The sequence below is a fragment of the Triticum dicoccoides genome, chromosome 4B (assembly GCF_002162155.2).
Source record: "Triticum dicoccoides isolate Atlit2015 ecotype Zavitan chromosome 4B, WEW_v2.0, whole genome shotgun sequence".
Classification (NCBI taxonomy): domain Eukaryota; kingdom Viridiplantae; phylum Streptophyta; class Magnoliopsida; order Poales; family Poaceae; genus Triticum; species Triticum dicoccoides.
Window position 1 is genome coordinate 203,709,244 of NC_041387.1, and position 26,360 is coordinate 203,735,603.

Sequence of the window (26,360 nt, forward strand, 5' to 3'; positions counted from 1 at the left end):
TGGACTAGGATGAAGAGAGAAATCGCTGAGTTCATTGCTAAATGTGACGTTTGTCGTCGCGTTAAGGCAGAGCATCAAAGACCTGCTGGCACTCTTCAGCCTCTAGCCATTCCTGAGTGGAAATGGGATAAAGTTGGTATGGAATTCATCACCGGCTTACCCAGGACCAAGAAAGGGAATAATGCTATCTTCGTAGTCATTGATCGTCTCTCCAAAGTGGCGCACTTCCTACCTGTTCGAGAGAATATCACTGCTAGTCAGCTCGCTGACTTATACATTTCTCGAATAGTGTCACTTCATGGTGTTCCACTAGAGATCAATTCAGACCATGGCAGTCTTTTCACTTCTCATTTCTGGGAGAGTTTCCAAACTGCCATGGGAACCCATCTTTCCTTCAGTACCGCTTTCCACCCTCAGTCGAGTGGTCAGGTGGAACAGGTCAATCAAATTCTTGAAGACATGCTTAGAGCTTGCGTTATCTCATTCGGTATGGATTGGGAGAAATGCCTTCCTTTCGCCGAGTTTGCTTATAACAATAGCTATCAATCCAGTCTCAAGAAAGCTCCTTTTGAGATTCTCTATGGACGAAGATGTCGAACACCTTTGAACTAGTCAGAAACCGGTGAAAGACAATTCTTTGGATCGGACATGATCCAGGAGGCAGAAGAGCAAGTTCGCATCATTCGTGAGAATTTGAAAACAGCCCAGTCCCGTCAAAAGAGCCAGTATGATCGTCATCATAAGGATATGACTTATGAAATTGGCGACAAAGCTTACCTTCGGGTCACTCCTTTGAAGGGTACCCATCGCTTCGGTATCAAGGGCAAGTTGGCTCCTTGTTACATTGGTCCTTTTCGCATTCTCGCTAAACGAGGAGAGGTTGCCTACCAGTTGGAACTACCCCCACATCTTTCTCGAGTTCACGATGTCTTCCACGTCTCTCAACTCAGGCGTTGCTTCTCGGATCCTATCCGTGGAGTGGACCACGAAAAGCTTGATCTCCAAGATAACCTCACATACCGAGAGTACCCGGTTCGCATTCTTGATCAAGCAGAGCGTGTTACCCGACGTCAGAACATCAAGTTTCTCAAGGTTCAGTGGTCTCATCATTCCGAGAGAGAAGCTACTTTGGAGCGAGAAGATCATCTTCGATTGGAGTACCCCACTTTCTTTCTGTCGACCCCTCAATCTCGGGACGAGATTCTTTCAAGTGGGGGCGAGTTGTCACATCCCTAGTTCTGGTATGACCTAGACTAGCTAGCCAGTTGTGCATCATTTTTAAATTCCATTTAATTTTGAAATGAGGACTTGTGAAACCCTCAGAATCATCTCTGAAAATGACCCAAATAAAAATTGTTCCAAAAAGGTCCAAGAAAATGTTCATGTTGCTCTCTGAAAATATTGGTCAGAGGTAAAATTCAAACAAATATTTTAGGAGCTCATGGATATTTATTTTGGCCATTTGGATTAATCCGATAATTATTTGCATTGGATATATATATGTCATATATATAATATATGTCCAAAAATTATGCCATTTGCTGAGGAGCTCTGGAATAATATAGTTAGCTCCTGCAAAAATTGGCATAAGGTAATAAAATGATTTAGTATTTTAATTAAATCAAAACAAATGTCAGAAAAATAGAAAAAGAAATAAAAGAGGAAAACCCTACCTGGACTTACCCGCGGCCTGGCACTGTGTGGCCTGGCCCAGCGGCCCAGCAGGCCGGCCCAGCCAGCTGGCTGACGCCAGTCGTCCCCTTCCTCGCGCCAGGAGGACAGGGGCACGCGCCGGCGCGCGCGGCCACGCGTCCGGCTGGGGCCACGTCTCCCCGCCACCTCCTGCTTCTCCCCCTCGTCGTCTGGATGCCCCGCGTGACGCCACGCGCCGCCCCGACTGCTCTCACTCTCCCCATGTTCTCTCCCTCGCTGTTTCCCCACCGTGCCCGAATGCTGCCGTCGCCGCCGCACGCCGCACGCCGTTGCCGTAGCCACTGCCTCCCCCTCGCCTCTCCAACACGCGCAGGAGCTCCGCCTCCTCGCTCTGAAGCTCTCCGCCGAGCCACACAAGCCGGAGCGCCCCGTGGAGCCGTCGCCGTCGCCTTCATCACCTCCGGCCGCCGCAGATCGCCATCGCCGCTTCGTCGTCTCCAGCGCGTCCTCAGCCACAACGAGCAGCCCTGCAAGTCCGCCGTGAGCCCTGCTTCTTCTCCCCTCTCTCCCCTGGTCGCGCTCGCCCTCTAGCTGTCGTCTCCACCATGGACGAACCTTCGCCGCCGCCGAGCTCGCCGTCGACGCAGCTCCGGTGACCATTTGGTCACCCCGGCGAGTCCAACAAGCTCGTAAGGCCCCGTAGAGCATCCCTAGCGCTTTGCTTCTCTCGTCTTCGAGCTCCAAACGCGCTCTCGTGCATGACCGAACTCCGGCGGCCGCAACCGAGCTCGCCGCCGCCGACTCCAGCCAACCCAGGCCCAGCCACGGCCACCGGCCGACGCGCCATTGAGCTGGCTCTCCAACGCGCCTAGCCGCGCGTCATTTGGAGCACCACAGAGGAAACCCGGGGCACAAGTACGCCGCGGATCTCGCCAGCGACTAACCGCCGGCGGGTTTGACTTGTTGGACCTGGGGTTTGACCCCTCCAGGGTCACTGACGCGTGGGCCATGCCCCTGTTTAGTTAGGTGTTAGTTTAGTTAGCGATAATTAACTCAGTTAATTAGTTGTCCTCTGACAGGTGGGCCCAGGCCCTAATTAACCTAGGTTAGTGCTAACCTAACACTAACTAACTCTGTTAGTTAGATGTTACACTGACATGTGGGTCCCAGCCGTCAGGTTTGACCTGGTCAGCACCGTTGACCTGCTGGCGCAGGCATGACGTCATGCTGGCGCAATAACATATTTTCTGGAATTAAAATAAATCAGGAAATTCCAGAAAATGTTCAAAACTTCAAAAATTCATATCAATTCAACCGTAGCTCAGATTGAAATAAACTATATATGAAAAATTATCAGAAAAATGCAATCTTTCCATCTGTACCAGTTTCATGCATGACAAACCAACCTAAACCTGCTGTGTAGGTGAAAACACTAAAATGGCTTATATAAAGAGCTTATTTGGAGATGCATTTGAACCTTTTGTTCAAATGGACTTCAAACCAAATGAATACTAGTTGCATTAGCCCAAATAGCATCACATCTTCATGCCATGTTCATGCATCATATTGTTGCATATGCTTGTGTATTGATTGTCGACACCGTTCCTTCTCGATAGGTCCTGCTCCGGAGACCGTTCCAGAGTATCTGTCTGTCAAGCAGTGCCTCCTCTTGTTGATCTACCAGGCAAGCAAACCCCCTTGCTCATTCCGATAAAATCCTACTCTCTCGCTCCTGCTCTCAGTTATTGCATTAGGACAACAACGATTCATCTGCTATGTTGTGCTGCGGTAGTTGAACCCATTCCTCTGCATGACCTGTCATTGCCACAGTAAATAGTTGAAACCCACTAGCATGTGTAGGAGTTGATTGAGCCATGTTGTGTTCCTACCATGCTATGCCTGCTATTGCTTAGAGTTGTGTCAAATCTGATTCATTGGGAATGAATTGGGGTGTTATGATACGTTCTGGTGCTGAGAGTTAAGTGTGTGAACACGATTTGGTAAAGGTAGCGGTGAGAGGCCATGTAGGAGTACATGGTGGGTTGTCTCACTGGAACCGTCCTTAAGCACTGAGTTCTATGTATGTTGTCCAATGACTCGATACTACCACACATTGGGTTCCGGTAACTCGGCCCCTCTCGACTTATTAACCAACTTGATCTCTGTCCAGGAGTCGCAACTAGTTTCTGGTGTTTGTAGGCAGTGTTAGTAGTCTACCAAGTGGCACCCGGTCAGGTGGGCTTGGGACAGACTAGGCACACGTGGCCTGGTGTACCGAGTGGCACCCGGATGGTGGGCTCGGGAACCCTGCACATATCGTTTGGGGCCGTGAGCGAAACCCCGGCCGGATCTCCTTGCGGATGGAACCCGAATAGGCGATAAACCTGGGCTAGAGCCTTGTGTGGTTGGTCAGGTCGTGGCCGACACCCTCGCCAGGCTTCCGCTTGAAGGTTGCCGAGATACATGACATGTATATGGCGGTAAGTGGCGAGAGCGTGTGTGAAGAAGTACACCCCTGCAGGGTTAACATGATCTATTCGAATAGCCGGGTCCGCGGTTATGGACTTCTTGGATGCTTACATGGTACATAGACAACTAGAAGTGGATACTCTAAAATGCTCAAGACAAGTGTGAGTGCTATGGATGGCCTTCTCGTAGGGAGACGGGGATGAATCCATAGTAGTGTATTGTGTGGTGATTAGTGGACTCGTGTACGTTGTCTCACCTCAAGAGTTTCTCGTAGTCGTAGAACAGGATAGCCATTGAGTCAAAGCTGGCTTGCTGCAACTAAACCCCACATTACCCTCTTGATACAAATGCATGTATGATAGGATCTGATGTAAGTCTTGCTAAGTACCTTTGTACTCATGTTGCTTTATTTATGTTTTTGCAGCGGAGACTTCGGTCTTACTAGTGTTCTCGTGGACTTCGACGAGTAGCTTGTACCTCAGCTACGATCTTGATCGGATGTTGTAGATAGTCAGGCTCTTCAGCCTTTTTCATTTGTAGATGTTTGTACCCAGACATGTAATGCTTCCGCTTGTTGCTTGTATGCTCTGTATGATGGGTCTTGTGACCCCTGTTTACAATAAATGCTATGTTGGCTCTTCTGAGCCTTTATCTATATGAGTTGTTGAGTTATGTTGTGATGCCATGTTGTACAGCACATACTTCCATGTTATGCGTACGTGTAATGTGTATTGCTATGTGTGGGATCTGACTATCTAGCTGTTTATCCTTAGTAGCCTCTCTTACCGGGAAATGTCTCCTAGTGCTTCCACTGAGCCCTGGTAGCTTGCTACTGCTCCGAAACACTTAGGCTGGCCGGCATGTGTCCTTCTTCGTTCCTGTGTCTGTCCCTTCGGGGAAATGTCACGCGATGAATACCGGAGTCCTGTTAGCCCGCTACAGCCCGGTTCACCGGAGTCCTGTTAGCCCAGTGCTACAGCCTGGATTCACTCGCTGATAACCGACACGTTCGATGCTGGGTCATGGATGCGTGTCCCTGTAAGTTTGTGCCACTTTGGGTTTACGACTAGCCATGTCAGCCCAGGCTCCTTATCATATGGATGCTAGCGACACTATCATATACGTGTGCCAAAAGGCGCAAACGGTCCCGGGCAAAGGTAAGGCGACACCCGTGGGGATACCATGCGTGAGGCCGCAAAGTGATATGAGGTGTTACATGCTAGATCGATGTGGCATTGAGTCGGGGTCCTGACACAGGGACCATGGACATCACAAAGTTTCATCGCTACAGAAAGTATACAAGTTCAAGCGACACATATCATCATCATCGGCATCGTAAATCACTAGAAGTTCCATCCTTCGATATCATCCAGGATGGACCCTAGCATCTTGAACGGCAAGAGGCCATGATGTTGCATGCCTATGCGAGTTCGGATGTCAGCTCGTGATATAGGGCCGTGGTGGAACATCCCCTTCTCATCGACGACTTCTTTCATGATGATCATCGCAATGTCCCTTTGGATGCGAAAGAAGTCATCTCTTCTGAGTATGTAATCCGCTTGTCCATGAGATTCTACCCACTTGTTGATATGATCATCATTTCTGCCTGTCATGCAAAGCTTTTGGTGATCCGTGCTGAACTCAATCATGAGATGGAGGATGTAGAATCCATCTTTCTTGCTTGGTTTTGGGACTTGGATGCAGCAAAAGTTAGTTTTATGCACGAAACCCATCTTCTTGTTCCTTTGTTTCCTAATCTGCATGTGGCCACCTCTAATGCTAAAGCCTTGGAGAGCATCATCTAGAATATTCATTATGTGGGTGTAGTCCTTCTTCTCGTAGTCTCTGGAAGGGTCGAAATACACGGCGTGGGAGACTCGCGGGTAAAGAATGATAAAGACGGCGCGCCCGTTGCTGAGGGGAAAAGACACCTCAAATTATTCTCCATATGAGCGAGAAGGAATGATTGAAATGTATGAAAAGGTTGTCTGGAATTGACTTACTTTGGATGATAAGGCAGGAGGACAATTTCCTGGTCCTTATTCTGTACCATGAAGTTTTGGAGGTAGTCCCTAGTAGTTTCACGCTCAAAGTCGCCGAGACTCAAGAAAGACTTGTGCATGTAGTAAGGATCCACCACATAGATTTGCGAGACTTCTTCTCTCTTCATGACGGAGCTCATATGTAGCGCAAAAAGGCGGACGATTGTATAATCGAGCCGCCTTGTCAGAAACATCTCAAAGATATGGTCAAACAGCAGGAAGAACACCTCCGCGGGCCGTGTGTCGACATAGCACTTCCCCACAGGCACACGAGCCACGGATGTCGAATATCCTGGATCCTTCGAGGCTAGTAGGCTTTTCTCAGTCGACAGCACATGGTCGTGCAGTCTCCTGAGATCCCCTGATAGTGCCTCCAGCGGTTTCGGTTGTAGCATCGGCTCGCCCATGAGATGGAACATGGCCGCACCTTTCACGGGTACATGCTCTTCAGAATCCATCGTCTGGCTGCTATATGCTCTGGCTTGTTTGGAGGCAGTTATCTTCACCTATCTCTTCCTCTCCTTTTTCTTGGGCACACCTTCCAGACCCTTCCTTAACCCCTGCCCCAGTGTTTCCAGGCTAAGTATTGTACGACCCCCGTCTATAGTTGAGCCTGTGTTGAGGCGGCATCTTCAGGCGTGTCTTGTGAGGATTTCATGAAGAGAGACTTCTTGCAATCCCTGCTATGACCTTCCTGCCCAGGCAGATCATCCATATCCTCATTAGCATGCTGATAGCCCGATTCGTCATATGGTTGACTCATCATATCTATGTCACAATCATACGTGTTTGTATTGAGGAAACCCATTAGCTCGACCTCCATCTCATCATCCATTCTCTGTTCTGCAGGCCCGATTACATCAGCCAGTACTATTGCATCCCCTTCATCACGTCGTCCACCGCTCTCACCCGGCACTACAGGAGCTGGTAATTGCGTAGGCGGGGTGGTGGTCTCCGCACATGCTTGTTGATGTGTGGTTATTGGTGTGCTCTCAGTCGGCTCTAGACGAATAAGATTCTTTGGCCATAGCAGCACCCAACCCTTGCAGGTTCCAATCCGCGCGGGGTGTCGTCGTCCTCTCCCACATGCTGTACTGGAGGAGGCAGATCCGTGTGCCCCGATTTCACACTGGACAAGTTAACCCTGAAGTGCCCAGCGGGGATCGGCTGGTTGTGGAACGTGGGTTGCAAGGGGTTCATTATCATCCCCTTTCCCACGTCCACCTTCTGGCCTTTGATCAAGTAGAGTATGGTGCACGGGGTTTCTTCGGCCTGCAAAAACATGTCTGTGGCGTAAAACATCCGAAAGGCAACGAAAATGGAATATTCTATATATATATATATATATATATATATATATATATATATATATATATATATATATGTATATATATATATCTATATATATATATGTTGGTGCGACATGTAATTACCGTGAGGGCGTCAAGCTCAGCCAAAGACGAAGGCCCACCTAGTGCGCTAGAGACTGAGGACGGGCTGCTATGAGCGGGAGTGAGTGCGATAGGAGGACCGGTTGCATGAGCAAGTGATGGTGCGGTCGTGTTGATGTTCACGGGGTTGCTCCCGACAAAACTGGGCAATGGGAAATCATGTACCGTCTTGTCTGGATTTTCCTTCATCCAGTTGATGATAGCTGGAACCAAGTTAGTAGCGAAATCATTTCTGCACGCAGTTACAGCTGCATTGACAGCCTGCTATAGCAACTCATTTTTCTCCTCGGCTGATTTTTTCGCGTCCTCAGCTGCTTTTTTGTCGACCGCAAGCTTCACCTTCTCGTCGATGCCCACCTGACTAAACTTCTTTTTCTGCTTCTTGGCCTCTGGGCCCTCGTTGTAAAACACCTTCCACGTGGCACCGTCTCCAGTGCCGTGCACACGACCATATTGCGGCCGCTGGTCCAAAGGGAGTCCCTTAAGTTCGTTCAAGGCCTGGTTGAGAGGGGTGTCCCACTTGGGCCTCATCGGAGAAGTAGGGCTTTCGGCTGCAAGCTGGTGTTGCTTCTCCTACAGTAGGAGCGTGAACCGTTTAGGAATGTGTAGTCGACTAGATCTGGAGCTAAATGTAAGGTGGTAAAAGAATAATTACCAGTAGTCTGATCAATTTCCTTGTGATCTAGTCCATGTAAAAAACCTTCTTTTCCTTGTCCCACTTGTAGCGGGCCCTGATGAAGTCACGTTCCAAGGGGTTGGTGAACTTCGCGAAGGGGTCTGGGAGACCCGCGGCTTCACTTTCTGCGTCCTCCTTATCCCATATGGGCCTTTTACCGAGGTAGCCACAGCTTCCGAGGCGATGCTTCCCCGTGTTCCTTTGCTGAAGGCTCTTGAATTTTGCAGCCTTAGCCTTAGCTGCCTCGGTAGCGCAAGTGTCCTTGAACTTTTCGAACTCCTCTTCCGTAAGTGTCGAATTTTCCTCTAGAATCTTGGACAGAGGTTCCTCAGTCTCAATAGCTCTTTTCACCCTCCCTTTCCAAGAGGCCAAATCATTGCTGAACATGCCCATGGTGTGATTGTTAATCTTTTTCATATTCGGTTCATCCCACGGCTGTTCTATGTTATCATCCTGGTCGGGGAACTTGAATCTCTTGTGCAACTTCGTCACGAGCAACTGCATCAAATGTTCTTTACTCCTTAAGTCATCGTCGTTGATGCTCGCGCATTCCCGTAGGATGCATCCTACTTGGTTCCCATAGCACTTGCAAGGTTCTTCCGTCTCTAATGGCTCAAACTTGCCAGGTGCCATCTTTGTGATCACCAGTCGTCCAATCCCTAGTTTGTTAGGTTTTCGTATCCTCTGCTTTTTCTGCTTCTTCTTTTTGGTACCGGCATCGGCGTCGGTACCTTCCCCATCGGTATCTTCCCCACTAGTACCTTCCCCGCCGGTCTCGGTGCCGCCATCGGTGTCGGCGTCGTCGGTGTCGATGTCGGCGTCCGTACCATCATCGAGGCCGACCTGCAAACCTTGACTTTGCTTAGCAGTCAAATAGTCGAGGTACTCTTGTTCACCCTCATAATCCATCTCGTCTGCATCTTGGTCAGAAGGCCCAGTTTCTTCGTTGTTCGACATGTTTCCTATGATTAAGTATCCTTGTTTAAATCTAAAACTATGAAGAAGAAAAATGAGAAATGACATAAAAAAGAAATTTATGTTTGTCGGAATGTCATTTCCCCACAACTCCGAGCACTCGATATGCCAACCATCTAGCACAAATCATGCCAAAATTCATGGAAAATTTTGGCATGACCTTTGCTAAAAAAAGGACATATCGAGCGCCTGAAATTCACCGGAACAGAAATGTATCAACATTCCGGCGTAACATAGGCCACTCGGATCATTTACCCTGCACATAATCATCATGTCCAAATGACATGTCGAAATTTCAAATATGACATGTCCAAAACATAACATGTCCACATATCACATGTCCACTTCAAATTTGCATATAAAAGGAAGAAAAATATATAACTTGAAGAAAAAACCTAGCTAAATTCATAAATAAATATATAACCTAATTAACCATCTTCCCTAACTAAAACCTAAGTAAATTAACCAAAGAACCCTAGCTACCAGAGAGAGGAGTGCGGTGGGGGGCTTACAGAGGGTGCAGGCCCGACGACGGCCGAGGTTGGGAGGGGTTTGGGGTCGAGCGCCGGGGCCGGAGCCGGGGTTGGGGTCGGGGCCGGGGCCGTGGGCGAGCACCGGGGCCGGAGCCGGGGTCGGGTTGGGGCTGGGGCCGTGGGCGAGCGCCGGGGCCGGAGCCGGCGCCGGGGTCGGGATCGGAGTCAGGGGCGAGTGCAGGGCCGCGGCGAGTGCAGGGCATGGCGAGCGCAGTGGCGCGGCGAGGTAGGGATCTGGCGGCGCGATGACGGAAGAGAGAGTGGGGATTTGGGGGGAAAGAGGCGGGACAAAGAGAGGAGTGAGGATTTTGGGGGTTAAGTGGTAATAGCAGTAGCGCATTTACGAGAAACACGTTATAGCTAGTACAGGTAGCTATAGCAGTTTTCTTAGAAACCACTACTGCTAACTTGACTAGCTGTAGCTCTTTTCTCACAAAAGCGCTGCTGCTATAACCAGTACCTATATAATAGTTTTCCTGTTTGTTTCCTTCTATTTTCTTTTCCTTTATTTTCTCTCACTTTTCTTTTCCGAGAGCAGTGAACGAAGCGAAGGCGATATATATTGCATCATTTGACGGTTAAATATGTATATAATAGGAACATATATATTACATCATTGGACCCATGCATAATAATGGCTAAGTAGGTATACAAAATAGGAACATATATATTACATCATTTCGCCGATAACATATGGTTCCTCAGCGTTGACATTTTCGTTTTTGAGTCAGCTTCTTTCCCTTCTTGTTCATTGAAGAATAATTGAGCCCCTCATTGTGACTTTGCCTTTTCCATGGAGTATGATTTTTCTAAGGTAATGTAGTATTCATTCTTCTTTTGACGTATACTTCATCATCATCGTCATCTTCCCTCATTGGGTTGCCGTACTGATCATAGTCTTCCTCGTTGGTGACTCCATCCATTCCAATGATGTTCCTTTTGCCTCTCCTCATGACAACACGGTTGGGAATGCGCGGGTCGGTTATGAGGAAGCATTGTGTCACGTGCTTAGTGTGTACCTATGGCTCGTTTTCTGCGATAGCGTTCACGATAGCGCTCTTGGCGTCGAGTATAGTCATGGTAGTGAAATTCTGGTTGTCTCTTTCGACATCCTTAGCCCATCTAACACGGAACATCGTCGTGTTGTGCAGTCCAGAGTACCCAAGCTCCAAAATCTCCTCGACCCTTCCATAAAATCTTTCTGTTGCACCATTGTCGCTGCCGGTCATGCATTCCATTGTCACCCCTGAGTTCTGATCATCATTGTCCATATCTTTGGCCTCCGTGTAGAACGTGTATCCATTGATATCGTATGCCTGATAGGTTACAAGGTTGGGCGAGGGGGCATGTGCTAAGGCGTATATGAGCAATCCGTCCTTAGAGCCCTCCTCCGGGGGATTAGCAATAATATGCTCTTTGAACCAATGCAGGAAAGTGAAGTTGTGCTCTCTAGTAACTTCGGCGTCCGTCCTGTATACCCCCCAGTCACGATACTTCTTTGTGATAATTTCTTTGTGCAGTGCCATGAAAGGATCTAACTCGTCTAGGTGTTATAGCACTACCAAGTTTGCTCTGTCAAAGTCACTGCGTCGATCTGAGTATGCTACGTGCAGTTCCCTGCGACCGTTGGAGTGACCTTCTCCTTCGAGCCTCCCATCATGCTTGTTAACGGGCAAACCAACACTAACACTAGGTGGCTGGTCTGCGCCATATAGAAAATTCTCGCAGAAAGAGATGCACTCTTGTGTCACATAGCCCTGGACGATGCTTCCATCCAGATGGGACATGTTATGAATGAATCCTTTGATGATCCCATTCATCCTCTCAAACGGCATCATGTTGTGCAGGAATGACGGCCCTAGGTCTATTATGCCGTCCACAATATGGACACACAGATACACCATCATGTCAAAGAACGCGGGCGGGAAGTACATCTCAAGCTCATTCAGTATCACAACTATCTCTTCCTATAGCCTTCAAAGCTGCTTCACACTGATTGACTTTCGAGAGATGACATCGAAAAAGTTGCAGTGACCAATAAGCATGTCATGGACGTGCATGTCCATTATCCCTCTAAGGGCAACAGGTAGTATCTGCATCATCATCACATGACAGTCATGGGACTTCATCCCGCTGAACCTTTTCTTGTCCGTGTCTAGATATCTGCTTATCTTGCCACAGTAACCGGAACTAACTTTCACTCCGGTAAGGCACTTAAAGAATAGATCGATCTCAGTCTGACTTAGGGTGAAGCAAGAAGGGGGGAAATAATCCTCTTTCTTTATTTTCTTGCCCTTCTTCTCCCGTGCCTCTGTCTCCGTCTCTGTCTTGTCTGACTTTTTACGGGGCAGCATGTGCAGATCTTCCCTGATATTCAAATCTTCCAAGTCTTTTCTTGCCTTCGGCCCATCCTTGGTCTTATCCAGCATGTTCATCAGTGTCGCGAGCAAGCTCTCAAGAACATTCTTACAAATATGCATTTGATCAAGGCAATGAGGTGTATCAAGTTTGTGTGAGTACTCCAAGTCCCAGAACACAGACCTCATCTTCCATACCTTCAGCAGCGGCTCTGGCGCCTTTTTCATTGTCTTTCCCGGCGTGGGGCACTCGTTCTAGTTTTTCAACAACTCATCGATTTTGGTGCCACTCCACTTATGTGGAGGTCCTCGATGCTCAGCGTGACCAATGAATAGATCTCCATGGTTTCTCCACGGGTCGTCCTGTTCGAGCCATCTTCGATGCCCCATGTACATGATTTTCCCAGACCTGCCATCTTTCCTTGACGTTAGCTGCTGAGACATCGTATCATCCATCCACCGCGTGCATCCACAATATCCATGGCACACCTGGCCTGCGACATATTTGTAACCAAGATAGTCGTGCACCATCGTGATCAACGCGGCTCTCATGTAGAAATACTCGCCTTTGCTAGCGTCCCATGTCTTGGCCGGTGTTTTCCATAACATGTCTAACTCCTCTTGAAATAGCCCTGGATACAAATTAATATTATTTCCTGGTTGTTTCGGCCCTTGAATCAACATGCTCATGTGAATGTACTTTGACTTCATGCACAACCAGGGGGAGGTTGTACATCCATACAAACAAGGGCCATGTGCTATGGTTGGTGTTCTGGTTGCCAAACGGATTCATGCCATCGGTACACGTGCCGAGCATGATGTTCCTTGCATCGCATTCGAAATACCAATAGAAGTTGTTCAACCCTCTCCACTGGCTTAAATCCTTGACGTGTCTCAGCTTTGGATCATCTCCATCATCGGGCTTCTTCCTCTCCGCGTGCCAGCGCATTAGCTTTGCTTCCTTGGGATCTACGAAATACCATTGGAGACGGGGAGTGATCGTTAAGTACCATACAACTTTCTGGGGACATTTCTTCCTGGCCTTCTTGTATCGAGAAGCATTGCACACCAGACAGCTTGTTTTTTCTGCGTGCTCCTTCCCATAAATTATGCAATCTTTGATGCATGCATGGTATCTAACGTGAGGAAGATCAAGAGGGCACACGATTTTCTTGGCCTCATCAACACTAGTAGGACATAGATTCCCCGCGGGAAGAACATCCTTTAGGTACTTGAGATGCTCATCGAGGCTAGTGTCGGTCCATTTGTTTTTAGCCTTCGTCTTCAGGAGTTGGAGCATGAAACTCAAGCGGATCACCTCAGGATTGCAACCATCATACAATGGAGTGTTCGAGTCTACCACCAGTTGCTCCAGCTTAGCCTCCTCTCAAGAAGCAGCTCTCTCAGTACTCGTCTCCTTGCAAAGCAGTGCTTGAACATGAGGGTCCCGCATGATTGAACTTAGAACCAACGAACTCTGCTGCGTGGAGTCCACGTTCTCCCCGTCGCCATGTCCGGCCCTTCTCCTCCGCCATGTCCGGCCCCTTATCCGCTGCAATGTCCGGCCTCTTCCCCGCCGCCATCATCGATCATCTCTTCATCTTGTCATGTGTCGTCATTGCCTGCCCCGTTGGCGTCCTCAACATCGTCATCCTCATCTTCAATTATCCACCAAGTATAGCCATCCATGAAACCAGTCATGAGTAGGTGCGCTTCGACACGACCATCGTCATGGGGGTCGAGCCAAACAATTCCTTTGCATTTTCAACACAGACATAAAACCTCTGTCCGGTTATCTTCTTTCATGTCCTGCACCACCGACCGCAACCACCTGTCCACCATCGTTCCACTAACCATCGTGAACGTCTGCATGGTAATAATAAACAAATTGATTATAAAAATGCGTGCATGCATCAAAGTCATACAAAAATTCGGCATGACCTTCCCTAAAAATAGGACATATATAGATCTAGAGTTTGCCCAGAATTCGCTGAAACGGAAATAAATCAACATTTTGGCAAAACATAGGCAACTCAAAAGCACAATTTGGCGTCAACTCATGCCACACACACAATTTCCATCATATCTCCCAATTATCATATCACACACACATAAACATATTTCCATTTTGCAAAAGCATGAAATTTTATTCACCTCTATCTTGAGATCGAGCACACGGTGGAGATGATGATGTAGGGAGATCAAAAGTGCACAAAGCTCTTCTTTACAAAGATAGATCTAGTTAGGGGGCAAATAGGTCACTTATTTAAATGCTACATCTACCTAGCTAGATAATTTGGGAGGAGACAACTTCAACTAGTGGAGGGGGAGGAAAAAGAGAAAGGAGATGCATTAATGGAGGTGGTGTAGTTAGCTATGAGTAATGAAGAGAGAGAAAGGTAGGTAGAAGAGGGAGAATAATGGGGGAGAAGTATTGAGGAAGAATAACAGTGAGAGAGGGAGGATGTGGGAGGTAGGGGAAAGGGAAGAGAGGAGATGGAGGAGGGAAGGATGGGTGGGGAAAGGTGGTGGTGTGTTGCGGCTTGGCAGTAGCGCGGGATGTAAAACACGCTGCTGATAAGAGCGTAGCAGCAGTGCGCTTTCCACACAAGCGCTACTACTAAGCAGGGCCAACAGTGTGCCCAATTTCAAAATTAGCAGCAGCGATGTGAGTAAAAAGTGCGCTACTACTACTGTGTTAGCAATAGCGCGTGTTGTGACACCGCACTGCTGCTAAACCTAGGTTGGTGGGTACTGTCGGTCAATATTTGCAGCAGCGCGGGTTATGCTGCGCGCGCTACTGCTAAATATGTATCAGTAGCGACTTTTGCTAACCAATGCTACTGCTAATTAGTAGTAGCGCTTCTTTTTGAGCCGCGCTGCTGCTAAGATTTTGTGTATAAGGTTTTCCCTAATAGTGGCGGTGCGCCATAGAGGGCGCCACCGAGTTGAGAGGACTTGTGTGCCGCAGCAATCCTTGGTGGGGAGAAGCGAGATGATCTCCTTAAGGATGACATCCGGGAGATCGCTGATCTGGTCCACCAGAGATTCTAATGGTTCCTTAGATCCGGGTGGGGGAGCTCGTCGCTTCTCCCCGCGCTACCAGGGGCAGGATCTACAACCGGCGTCGCCACTGGCGGGAGCCTCATATTCGTGGCGTTGGGGCCAGCCGACTCCATTTTCCTTGTGGGCGTCGCGCCGAGCTCACAGGTTTGAGTAGAGTAGCCAGAGACGAGCCTAGTGGAATTGCGAGTGGGGAAGAAGGAGGGCTGGGGATTTCTGTAGGAGTGGAAGAAGAGGAGCAGGCATTTTCTGTATGAGTAAGGAAGAAGGTGAGCGAGGGTTTTATGGATGAGTGAGGAAGATTGGGGAGCTGGGGGGAATTGGGGGGAGACGGAAGCGGGAGAGTGAGTTGTTCGTGTTTGTAAGGCCCGCTGCACTAACTACTCGCTTTTTCCCAAGAACCACTCTCTTCTTTTGCATTGCTGCATTGGAGCTGGCGCATGGACTTGGCTGACTGGCCATGCATGCAGGATGCATGTGCCCGTCGGCCACTGCATGCGCCTGGTTTGTTACTAGGCCAATTTAATAGGGTGGTTATGGAGTAAATTAAGGAGATTTATTTTCTCTGTGTGCATCTTCTTTTTTTAATTTATTTGAGCAAATCTGTGTGCATATTCTTGGTCTTAGCAATTGGCTCAAGGGCCTAATAAACCCGGATGGAGGGAGTATAAGTGGACGAGGAGGAAGCAGGGTTTTTCTGGAATAGCCCCCTCTTCAAGAAATATGAGTTTCTCCTCGCAAAAAACAAATACAAATGGGCTTTAAGATGGATAGGCTTTTGTATCGGCCCAGTCGGCTGCCTGTTTTCATACTGGAGGGCCTTGTGCTAGAGGCAGCCCAAGACACTCTCCAGCTTATTGCCCATTCGAAAGAAAAAAAGAGACTCCTCAAGCTTATGGCTACTCATTGGTCACCTTTTTCAACTTGGCATCCACCAAATTAGAGGATGCGGTACTAGATGCAGACACTCACATTAAACTAAGCTTCAGAAGATACGTTATGCATACTAACATTCAGAAGAACAAAAGTTCAGTATGTTTATGCATCTCAATGATTCACCATACTATAACCAGTACAAAGCTGTGAGAAGGTGTGGAAATAAAGAAAATCGGTCGATGCTTCTCTGAGCAAAGGCCTCCCTACGCACGCATTAATTTCCTAGGCATGCTTGTTTCTTCTCAATGTTGCGAGCACTTTGAGCATGTTGGCAACTCCACATATAGCTAGCTGCCTCATCTTGCAATTGATGCTGACACATTTGCAGCAAACTCATGAGGCAATAGAGATGAGTCAACATGAGTCCATATTGTGCAGTTCCCCTGAAATCATCTTCATTGTCCTGGATCTGAAAAGATAGGAAAACAGTAGCTATACTTAAACGGTGTTGCAAAACAGTTGCACATATCAATAGCTCACCATGACAAAACACAATCATCTGGACGAAGGGGATACTGACCTGCCTAAGGAAGATTATATATAATTTCATAAGTCCTTGGTTGATTTCCACCTTCGGCTGCACTGCTTGTTTGCTCCTCCACACATGACAGGATCGTTTCGCACTGCATTCAGCAAGTCAACGTACGAATAAGCTAATTTCATCTTGCGGTGGTTATTGTACCTAGTTACGAATGTAGGAATACCTGGAGCACCATGAGGTTAGCTGACAGCAGGTAGATGCAGCCATATAAATTTTGTGCGGTGCTACCAAAATTGAGGTTTGTATCTCTTCCCGTTATGAGAGTTCTTCTTGAAGTTGGTAGAATGTGACGGCTTGTTCTTTGCATCAAACTTGCCTTTCCCTTGAGATTTGTTCTTGTTGTTTTGGGGCTGGTTGGGATGGAAGTTCTTCTCGTGTACCATGTGGGCACTAGAAGCTCCCTCAGCAACCCGAGCACGTGTGTCTTTTGCTCTCGCCTTCTCTTCAAAATCAAGAGTGCTAATGAGATGCAAAACAGAAAACTCATGTCTCTTGTTTTTCAGAGAAGTAGCAAACTCGTTCCACGAAGGTGGAAGCTTGGCAATGATGGTCCCCGTAACAAATTTGTCCGGCAACACACACTTAAAGTACTTAAGTTCCTTAGAGAATGACTATATCTCATGAGTCTGCTGAACAACAGAGTGCTCATCAGTCATCTTGTAGTCATAGAATTGCTCCATGATGTACAACTCGTTGCCAGCACCCAAGGGCGCAAACGTGGCCTTGAGCGCGGCCCACATGTCTTTGCCGCTGTCAAATGACATATATGAATCCACAATGGAACCGTCAAGAACAATTAGCAGGGCGGCTTTGAAGAGGGTATCCATGTTCTCAAAAGCTTCCTGCTATGTAGGATTAAGATAGCCCTCAGGCTTACACTTAGTGGTGCCATAGTAGTACATGATCTGAAACCAATATACTGCTCTTGTGCGCCACCTTTTATATTGCACCCCATTAAAAGTAGGCGGCTTCAAAAGCGCAGCAAAACCACTCGGAGCAAATTGCCTATAATCAGGTTTTTGGATTGGATTGTTCAATATATGAGCAATTTACTATGATATTTAATCCGAATCAGCAGCAAATATATCATGACGACAATTGCAAACATCAAAGTAATGATGCGGACTAAACCAGGAGGACAGAATCACATAATGTACAACGGGAGCAGAACCGCTGTGGTTGATGTTGTCACTCATGTCGTTGATGAAGAGGTTACCGAGGTCGGGAAAGAAGGCTGTCGTTGAGGAATTCGTCGCTAGCAGTAGTCACATGAGTGTGAAAGGCGGGGTTCGGAGGACTGTTGTCCCTTCTCGCGGTGCACACCGGATGGAGGGCTGGAGAAGAATTGCGTGGCGGCGCTAAGATCTGGAACGATGCGAAATCATACGATACAGCGTCGGCTAGGGTAGAGCATGTCAGGTCGGTCGTGCGAGTAAGACCAAGTATAATAGTAGGCCTTTGGCTCCCAAACCCTAGGTCCAAGTCGATAATAGCCCCACCAAGGTTTGTCTCAAAAAACGGAGTAATTAAGGCATCCGTTAGTCCCTTTAGTATAAATACTATATCCTTAATAATGGCCCCACCTTTTGTCTCACAAAGTATGTTAGGGCTCCTGCTACAACCGGCTACAAGTTTACAATCTGCTTCTCTTCTCTATCCTCTTCTCTCTCCTTCAACTAAGCACAAATACTACATTTAAATCCTTATAGCCTTCTTATGTCATCTAATTGTAGTACTTTCTCTAAAGTTACTCTCCACTTTGTAGTCTAAAATGCCGAGCGTGCAGCGGGCGGTGCCCTCGGTCGGCGTGCCGCTTCAATGGCGGAAGCAGTGAGAGGTCGCGTCACCCTGACTGGCCATCAATGTGGAGCGGCGGGCTCAGCTGGCGCTGGGCGGGAAGGGCGTGCGAGAGGGGGAGGGGGTTTTGTTGGGCCAAGAAGGTGAGAAGCCAACTTGGGATCGGTCTAAACGGGCAAATGTCATGGGCTCCCATACTCACTAGTAGTTTCATGCATATCACACTAGTCTATGTTACTACTCCCTCCTTTCCGGTTTATAGAGATGTTTAGAGTAACATAGTAATATGTTACAGTATAAGTTACTCCCCACTATGACCAGCCTTGGCCTCTGCCAGTGCTCCACCATGTATAGCTTCTAAGCCTGCCACGTAGGCATAAAATATGATATGGCAAGTTAATTAAGAAGAGAGAGACTAGTTTGGTGACCGCAGGAAGAAACGGTGGAAAGATAGTTTTGAGTCTATAGCTAATTAAATGAAGCAAGCTTAGCAACAATAAATAAGCACCTATGCATTGAAGACTCTAGTTACTAAGCCATTTAATGCACTTAGCACCTCATCTAAGCACATCTAAGCACTTAGCACTTAGCACCCCCTTGAACGTGGACCTTGACGGTGTATGTCACCTTGTGTCTCATAATTTTCCTCGTCATCATATCCTAGAAGATCTCACCCACATCATCATTAGGCATGCAGCCGCCTTCATAGACAACGTGCGCAGAAGGAGTAGAGGCGACTGGGGATGCACCATGTCATGGGCACCCCCCATGTGCTCGTGTGCGTGCAGCATGCGTGTTTTTCCATCGGTGCTAGCTCTAAGGCTGAGGCTACGGTCATCTTCGTCTCCGACTAGTCGTTGAGCAACGACGGCAAAGAGGTGCTGCAAGAGATGCGTAGGCGCCATTGTGTGCGAGCTTCGCCGTAGCACGACGAACCGGACGTCACCGCAGATGGCACACGCCTCCATGCAGCCGAGTGTGTGCGCATGCATGTGATATTCACGTGCATTCTGCGGCCGAGTGTGTGTGCATGCACGTGTTGTGTACGTGCGTTCTGTGCTCCATGTTGTGCGCGTATGTGCATGAGTTGGATCAGATGGAGTTACTATGTTGGCGTGTGTACATGCGTGGCTGCATGCGTCCTGTACATGCGTGGCTTGTTGTGTGGTTATCAATATAAACTATAAAACATCTTCAACTTAGCATCATGATGTATTGTTTCTAGTGGTTAGCGAAGAGTTCATGTTCTTTTATTTGTTTATAGGTGGGCAGGCGGCAAAAAACAGGGGAAAACGCGCAAGCTTCCTTGCACACGCTCCACCGCGAGGTTCCTTGCTCCTTCTCGGTCGTCGGGAATCTATGTTCTTCAACTCTTTTCTTTTACGTGAGCTTTATTCATCCTTTTGCCAACACGTGAAACATCTAGCATCAAGGTGCACGTGTCATGCAAGAAAATGGAGATAATCATATAAGCAGCGCGTAAGTGAGTCGTGCACTTCGATGGCACCTAGTACACAATATTTTTTCTCCTCGATGAGACGTGAATAGTGCACATACTCAACGACGGAGCACGGGATGGTAGCCATGACATGGTCAGCCCTTTTTTGGAGAGAGTACGTACTAAATAACTTTTGATGTGTCCCGTCAACTCGCAGAACGACGAGAAGCTTGATTACGCCTTCTCCCTCGCCAACGCATGCGCGATGGCTCGCAGCACGAGGAGAAACTTTTGCTTACAAGCGGTGGACGTGCAGCAGTTCATTTGGTGTCAGATTGCCAGAAGTACTACTATAGAACCATCGACTTCTGGAACAGGCGAAGAGCCAAGCGCAAGGTCACCTACTAACCTTAGGCTATGCATAGTGGGAGTAACATAAGTAGGGGTACCTCCTTTTTTTATTCTAGAAACAACCACACGCGAATATCGAGGTGCTGGTTACGTAGAGAAAATTTCCTGGAGTCCGTGCTCAGCCCTCCTCTATCTCTCTTCTCAGCCAGCCAGCAGATGTGCAGAGCCCATCGTCTGTTTGCTCATATGCGGTCCCACATGTCAGTGAAAACGCAAGAGGACCCACTGAACCTACACATCTTCACCTCGATGTGCTGGTGATGAAAAACAAATCCAATAAAGATGTTCAATGGTCGCTTTTGGAGTTACTCAAGAGTAGCAAGATTCTATTTACAGTTTAACCCAAGATGCACATCACGTGGCTTCAACTACCACTCTATTTTCTTGCATGCCATGACCTGGATGCTGGATGTCTAACGTGTCGGCAAAAGGAGGAAGAACTTGACCAAATCTTCGGTTGTGCTCTCGGATTAGACTAGATGTGCTAACTTAAAATTTTATTGTGTAGAATGGATGCAAGTTTTGGTATTGGGAAGAAGAGTACATCGATATATTGATAGAGCGCAATTTATTAGATGTTCTAGCACTTTTAGCTAGCATAGAGCCTAGAGATGAGACTAGTGCACTTTTTCATAGAATAGAGGCTAGACATGAGACTAGATGCAAGGAAGCAACGTCTACTTCTGTACACTCGAAGAAGAAAGAAGCACGCAAGATCGAGCCTCCGTAGATCAACAATGAATGCATCGAGAAGGCACAAATCCAACTTACAGGAGCAGTTATGGAAGTTGGATATCTTCTAAAATGTATTTGTATGGTTCTTGTTTTCTTTGGTCTTGCTTTTCTAGTGAAATTTTGGTGATGTATTTCCATGTACCAAAAATCAATGATGAAAATAAGATATGTGTTTGCAAAGAAAAATGTATGCGGTCGGGATGCGGCCGCGCGTTCGGCGCACGGCCACCGCATCCGAGAAATGGCCCGGACACGACCCCATTGCCCTACCCAAACGGATAGAATCCGGGCAAAACGGAGGTCCGTTTGGGGTCGTGCGTTGGAGTTGGCCTTACAAATGGGACCACAGTTGAGGAAACCGACTATCGGCAAACCCCCACCTCACACGCCACCCGATGGCTGAGTTTAGAGAAAAAACAAGGTTGAAGAGATTGTTGTAGCACGGACTCCAAGAAATATGGTGTCAGATGGAAGTTGTGTTGGTGGCGTGTGTCGTACTCTTGGACATGAATGCTTGTTCTGGCCCATGCCACCCTACTACTCCTACTATATAGTAGTAGTATCGAGGATTCGAGGTGCTGGTTACGTACAGCAAACACATTAACATATGGCACACCTCACACTGTGGCCAAATTTCCTGGAGTCTTTGCTAGGTTAAAAGTGTTCTTTGTGAGGGTGGGTGGCTGGTCTCAAGTTTAAAACTTGTTGTATTACGTATATGTAGACGTAGAGATAGTGCAGCAGTTCTGAAAGTTTGAACCCAAACATCAGAATGCAATTTCTACTGGACTCATCCAAGGACCTAGGATGATGGGATTCGCAGCTACAGTAAAAACACCCGCCCGATGCACGAAGCATGTGAATCTAGTACAAATAGTGTACTACTATTGTTGATTGGCCTCATCTGATAACCTGTTGCAATGCACGTACAATTATGTATTCGGAAAATATTTTTTTGCCTCGTCGCAGCACCCACTCAGAGAAGCGACTCGAAAGCCATTCATAAATTTAGTAAGTTTATCACAGGCATATCATTTTATTACATACAATAGGTCATCAACCCACAACGACAACGAGGATACATTATAAATACTAAAGTTTTCATCACACAACAAATAACAAGCAATGAAATGAACTTCAACTCAACCAATCCTCGGCGTTGGAAACGCTTGCTTTGAACCACAAGTGATTCTCTGGGAAGGGGCATCTATTGTCAATCTCGAGACCAACGCAGGACTGATCATCCAGGCTGAAGCGGCCTACTATATCAGTACCAGGGTAGGGAACCACCGAAATGTCCGAGGTATAGATACAGTTGCTTCTCATAAATGGTAGTAACATTGTGTCAACAGCAGTTGGATCGCTTTTCACCATCATTGGATAGTTTTGTCCAAGGAAGAGATAGTTTTCTCCAAAACTGTCAATACTATACCAGGGAGAAGGTGTTGGTGCTAGCACACTAGTATCCATCCCGAATACCATGCAACGGGTGTTGGAATTGGTCCGGAGGGTGCGACCATGGGAGACAACACATGCTTCCTTAGTGGTAACATCAGCAGTGGGCTGTATACAAACAAGAAGGGGTGATCCATCGTAATAAGTTGCCAGGCGCCACTGAGTATATGGGCCCTGCTCGTCCTCATGCTCGTGATCATCACCATCGTCATATCTTCCTTGGTTATAAAACTTTTCAAGTATAGGTGGTGGAATGTTCACAGGACCTTAGAAACACAAGAAGAAGGTTAATTAGTAAAGGGAAACTTGCTAACCAGCATGCATGTGGATGAAACAATTATAATTACGGTGGAAGACAAACGTACCGAAACTACGAGGATCCCATGCAAAACCAGTGCCATCAGTGGTGGAAGCAAACACAAGACCCTTGTATTGAATTGCATCACAGTACACATCCGTGTAAAGAAACAGATTTTTGAGCAATATCCATCGAGTCAAACCACGAAGGACGGAAACAAGCTTGTCAAAGATAGCAACAACTTCATAGTTCTTGTAATTCCAAGAGCGGGTTGGAACTCGAAAAATTGCTATCTTCCATAGAAGACAGTCACCGTGATCGTATTTGAACGTGCGTAGAATATCGGTGTGCTCAACCTCTGGGCAGTCTGTTGAGATTTTTGGAAGTGGAACCCGGTGATGAGTGTACACATTCATAAGTTCCCACTCGCAGTTGTACCCAATATGAACAACCCAATCTCCATTTGTGCCTGCCCAAACCTTGCCCTCCAACGATGGCATCTTAACATCATATGTATCATTATCAAGCGGCATCGACTTGCACAAGGCGAGGCCTCTGTCATCCCCACGCCAGTCAGTAGGGTCATGGCGAAGAAGATAGTGGAGATCAAACCGCTCATGGACCCTTGGGTTCCTTGTAATGATGTTATTAATTGAGTCGAGAATGGTCTTGAACCAACCTGCCATGCTAGCCGAGGTGATGACGTTGCACCGATCAATGAGTTTCTCCACCACGTCATCTTTCAGATCGGGGCAAGAATAACGGGGTCGTTTCCGGCCTGTTCCCTCCATGGAGAAGACAATTAAACAATGGCAGAAGGAAGGGTGAAGGCAAATAGAGGAGGGAGGAAGAGCATGCGACAGCAGTTCCAAATCGAGAGGGAAAGGCAAAGCGTCGGTGGATGGTTGCCAGTTTGCCATGGTACACGAAGAGGCGCCCCGGCCTACACGTCCGTTTGGAAATAGTAGAAAAGGACTCGCCGTCGTCTCACTGACATGTTGGAATGGGACCACATGTCAATGAAACATGGTGTGTAATTTCTCGTGCAAAATGCGATCTGGCCACGTTGGCCCGAGGAGTCGCATTAGTTATCGACCTTTATTTTTTTTAACATACAATCTGAGTGGATAGCTCCTGTGGTCATCACACGTGAGCGGATATATAGGTGGGCTAGGTGGGCAGGCGGCAACAATCTGAGTGCTAAAAGAGTTGACCCAATGCTTGGTTTTGTTTGGATTTCCCAACTATGACCATTGGATAGAGTGAATCAATGGCTTACGTTCAAAGTTATTCTCATACTATAGAATTTTTGATTCAGTTTTTGTGCTGCTACCGTCCAATATTCGCGTGTGGTTGTTTCTAGAGTAAGAAAAGGAGGTACTATTACTTACTGTGGGAAAGGTGAAGTGATGGTTGATTCGCCCGAGCAACTTATTACTGTGGGAATATGGGAGTACCAGCGGATTCAAGGAACAGAGAAATGATGGTTGCTTTGTCCGAGCAACTTACTGTGGCGAAGGTGGGGCTCTGTGATTTGACTGCTCACTAGTCATTACTACTGCAGTGCAACGACAGGGGTGAGTCTTTCCCTGCAGTTGTGTTGTGCACTCAATATTGCTGCATGGCTGGTGGAGCGGGATGAAGGATGTCCAACATGTCGGCGAAACGAAGTTGAATTGTTTCTGGCATTGCTATCAATCCTTCAGGATTTGTTTATATGTACGCATAATTTTAATGAAATTGTATTGTGATGCTATGAAGGTTTCAACTTTGGTTCCCGCAGGAAAAAAAGGTTTCAACTTAGGATTCATGTGTCTTGCCTCAAGATTATCTCGTTACAACATTCCATCAGTTACAAATGAAACTACCATGGCTGCTAATGCATCTCAATGGTTCACAGATCAGCGCCAATATTCACATCACAACTGAAGACAAAGTTGTGAGAAGGTGTACAAATAAAGAAAAATATATAATTGATCGGTGTTGTTCGTGGGCATGGCTCCATTTCCTTGGCACAGTGTTCATTGCTTGGCAGCTAGTTTCACCCAGCTCTGTAGCCAAAAAAGAGGTGTATGGAGGACACCACAATCTGATCATTTTGTGCAGCTCCACTAAAATCGAGCGGACCATCCCTGTTTGCAAAGATATCCAGTGAGTGTGATTACAATAATAGTGGAACTAGATGATGAAACATAACACACACAAATAGAAGCCGGTCACCTCTACGATCTCTCTTTAGGACTAACTACTTGTTGGAGAAGATTAGGCACGAAGTTGGATGAGTAGGATAGAAAAACCAATGTCCCTTTCTGCAGTCCCACAGAAATGTAAAAATGTTGCCCGTGTGACATTTTTGCGGAACTGCAGAAAACACTCTTAAGAAAAAAGTGATTTGTGAAGTTCACCAAAAGGTCGCAATAGCAACGAGGTGAAAATGGATAGCCCTGTTTGCCAAAGGAGGTAGAAAGGAAACAATTAATGCCCAATAACACGAGTTGAAGACACATACGCCGGCAAAAAAGAAGCATATTCCATGTAATAAGGGAAATATAGCACATGGTGGTTTATCAAAAATGGTTTGAGGACGAGATTGCAAGATGGAAAGTACGCCGGCCGAGATACGATTAAGCAAACAACTAAAGAAGATCCACATGCAGCAATGTGGGAAGATGGGAAGTGGAGCAAGGCCGGAGGAAGCTGTACCTGAGGGTCGTCGGGATGTTACTAGGAGGGCGCCGACGGCCGGGATCTGCCCATACTGCGGCAGCGAGCAAGTGGCGCAGGCCCTACTGCGACGGAGCTTGGATAGAGAGAACGGCGGGTATCGCAGATCGGGACATGCTGCCTTAACGCCATCGAACGGAGAGACGATGCACATCCTCCCTTTCCACCGGCGGACGGGATGCGGCCGGATCACTGACCAACGCTGAGAGAGAGAGGCCACTGCCGCCTTGTGTGAGATGGTGTTACGAGATACAAACCCATTTTTCCATTTTCCCCTCGACAACTGTTTTATATTCTGTACGTGCCATTGAGGAATATATAACTTTATTTAATACTAACACGTCAAGTCGAACTTTGTTCCATCTAGGCATGGTACCTGACCCTCCTTCGAGTAAACAACCACTACACGCGTCAAATTATCACATGGGCTGCCTTTTCATAGAAACAAACTCCACCTTGTACCCGCGCGGGTGTGGCCGGGAATGAGACGTGAGTACGTGCATCCTGCATGCACCTCTTCTTTAGGTGCAGGTACGTACGTGGGTGGGTGTGAGAGAGAGATGGTTTGTGCAAAACAGAGGCAATGTGTTGATGATATCTCAACCAGAAAAACGTAACATATGCGATGTGTGTGAAACGGAGTCATGGACGTGAGATATCGATAGAATTGAAAATAGGGATGAAGTGTGTGGCTACGCGGTCGATAAAGAGTGCCATCAAATTTGTGTTTGCCCACGTCAAAGATACAGGGCAGCTGGCCTACTGGAATTTGAGAGGGCAGAGGTGCAGTTTTTCTCTGTGGCATG